The sequence below is a fragment of the Dipodomys ordii genome, unplaced genomic scaffold (assembly GCF_000151885.1).
Source record: "Dipodomys ordii isolate 6190 unplaced genomic scaffold, Dord_2.0 Scaffold134, whole genome shotgun sequence".
In the NCBI taxonomy this organism is placed as follows: Eukaryota; Metazoa; Chordata; class Mammalia; order Rodentia; family Heteromyidae; genus Dipodomys; species Dipodomys ordii.
In genome coordinates, this window is record NW_012267350.1 from 2834450 (window position 1) to 2837832 (window position 3383).

Below are 3383 nucleotides of genomic sequence, written 5' to 3' on the forward strand. Positions count from 1 at the left end.
GGATTGCTGGGTCATAGGGGAGCTCTATGTGGAGTCTTTTGAAGAACCCCCATACTGATTTCCAAAGTGATTGAATAAGTTTACACTCCCACCAACAATGAAGTAAGGTTCCCTTCTGTCCACATCTCCTCCAGCATCTGTTGTTATCAGAATTCTTGATTATAGCATTCTAACTGGAGTGAGGTGGTATCCAAGTATTGTTTTGATTTGCATTTCTTTTATGGCTAGGGAGGTTGAGCATTTCTTCATGTGTCTATTGGCCATTCTTCTTTCCTCTTCAGAGAAGTTTCTCTTTAAGTCTTTAGCCCACTTATTTTTCTTGTCTTTCTTTTTCTTTTTTCTTTTTTGGCTAATAACTTTGAAGGTTTTGACAGACCAAATCAAGATCCAGTGTTAGGCATATAATTGTAATGTGAAAGCATCTAGACAACATTTTCTCCAAGTATGAATGTGTGCATTTTGATTGTGTGAGCCATTATAGGTACTACATGTGTGAGCACTTGGTTAATGATTTATAATGATGTATAAAAGACACAGTTCCTTGCTTTCATCTCTCCCAAAAGCTGTCTAAATAATAGACATGTTAATATGCAAAATGCTTTAACTATTAAGATAATTATATTTCAGTTGACTTTTCATATTCCTTATCAGTGCAAGACTTTTTACTATGTATACTCATTAATTTAAAACTACAGCTTTACAGTCCATTAAATCCTATTTGATCTATTTTTTTAAATTAGCTCATCATTTCAAAACACTCCTACCTCTCAACTCCCAAGGTCAGTTTTTATCAGGATGTATTTTATTGCCATAAAAGACCATTTCATGCTCTCCTTTAGTAAATGAAGCATATTATTCTTAGCATAAGTGGAATTTTAAAATCCCCTAGGGTTAATCAATAACAATATAGAGTTTCTGATTTTATAGTGACACTCACGTGCATGAATTTATAGGAACTTTAGAAGTGAAATGAAATTAAAGAATCTACTAATACATTTTGTAACTACCTTGGCCTTTCTTATTTGTTTAAAAATGGAGTATTGGAGATGGGATTGTAGTTTAGTGGTAGAATACTTACCTAGTATGGCATTACTGGGTTTTATCCTCAGCACAAAACAAAACATGAAGAAGGGGAGGGGAGCAGCTTGAGCTCTTGGTCAAGTTCAGGGAGTTGTTATTTTCCAGTACCTATTGGACATTTAAAATTACTGCATTGAGACTGATTTGTGACTTGAAACTGAAGTGAGGAAATAAATTATTTTATTTCATGTACATAAAGATCAGTAAGGAATAAAGTGAGAAAACTGAGTCACAGCCATCCCAGCACCTGGCTAGGTTCTTGGAGCTGTTTTACACAGCCATCCTGGTGCCTAGGCAGGAGATGGGGGCAGAGGGGGCTGTTTACCCAGTTCCAAGGCCTAGAAGTGAGAAAAGGCATCCTTTGATTACAGATGCCTTGCTCAAAGTAAGCTAGGAGGGCTCTGCTTCAGATAAATGCAGATATCATAGCTTTAGAAAAGCTTTGCATATAGAGATTGCTCTGATTCTGCCTTAACTCCCTAAATGGCTTGAATCACCAGCCTCTGAGTATCCTCTAAGTATACCCTATATGGAAGATTGAGGCCTATCTTCCTTAGATGGAAAAGTTCTACTGGTACCTGATTATGTCCAGTCAAGGTCTGACATCTTGTCTTCAAGGTGGGAGAAGGTGAAGCCTCCACCTCCCAGGTGATGGTTGTGCTTGAATCCCTGGTTACTGAACCTGTCAGTCCAGTGCCTTGGATTGGGAGTGTCCTGTGATCCTGCCCACTGGCCTGACCCTATTTCGGCCTTGAGTACGCCATGTCACTTGTCTCTGTGTTCCTATCCTGTCTCCGGTCTCCAGGCTGTTCTCTAGTCAATATGGCATCCCATTTCAGCTCTCCATTGGAGCTGAATAATTGGTTTGTTGTTATTGTTTTTGTTCTTTCTTTCTTCTGTCCTGTTTCTTAAGTGTATTTGCAGGCTGCTGGCCTTTGTAACAATTGGCTGCCTCCAGACTGCTAGCATTCCAATAAAGACTCCAAGATTGAACCACTCAAAATGGGGCTTCTCTGTTTTTCCCACCTTACAACAAAACCATAGAGTGAGGGCCTGGTGTGGTAGGATGGAAATACAAGGATTGAAATCCAAGCCTAGACTGGGCAAAAGTGTGAGGCCCTAGCCAAAAACTAAACTAGAAGAAAAAGAAGCCAGGCACTGATGGTTCATGCCTATAATCCTAGCTACTCATGAGGCTGAGATCTGAGGATCCAGTTTGAAGACAGCCAGGCAGACAAATATGAGAGACTCATCTCCAATTAACCAGCAAAATAACAGAAGTGGAAGCATGGCTCAAGTGGTAGAGCACCAACCTTGATGGAAAAAGCGAAGCAAGAACACAAGTCCCTGAGTTCAAGCCTCACTACTGGCAGAAAAAACAAACAACAATGACAATACTAATAATAGATTTCTGTACTGTTTGTTGTACCCATTCAGCAAACAGAATGCTTTTCTGTTCTTTTTTTCTTGTTATGCAAGGATTTACATTATATATATATATATAGGATATTGTAAAGATAAGACCCTGGGTTCGATTCCCCAACACAACACAAGCAGAAAAAAATCGGAAGTGGTGCTGTGGCTCAAGTGGTAGGGCAGCACTAGCCTTGAGCTGAAGAGCTGAGGGAGAGTGCCAAGGCCCAGAATTCAGCCCCCATGACCAACAACAACAACAAAAAAACAGACACTGTACAAAGAGGTCACAGTTACATGAGTAAGGTAATGAATACATTTCCTATTGAGCATTGTTACCACCTACTTTGTTTCCCCCCACCATCCCTTCCCCCCCACCTCCTCAACTTCTCCCTCCCCACTCCCTGAAGCTATAAAGTTCATTTTCAACAAAGTGTCTTGTATATCTCATTGGTACAATGAGTCAACCTGTATCCTTATTTAAGTATTTTGTTATTTCCCTCCTTCTCCCCAAATTAGAAAAATGTATATACAAGATGCAGGGCCACCAGAATCAAATACAGTGAAAACAGGGTTTATACCATGGGGGAAGAACTTACAAAAGAAACCAAAAAAATCACATAGTGCATTATAAGTACATTAAAAACAACAGCAACAAAGATAAAACCTCTTGTGTCCCTATTTTGAGGTTCATTTTGATAAGCATCATCATTATTTTTTTCTTTTTGGAAATGTATTTTTAATTTTTGAGCTTTTGTAACACAAGCTGTCACATAAGATGTATAAAATTCAAGAATCCAGTGTTGATGGCACAATTCAGTAAAAGTTCAATCACCTGGTACTCCTAGGAAGTCATTAGGTCATTCTTTTTCTTCAATAGTATTTTCTTC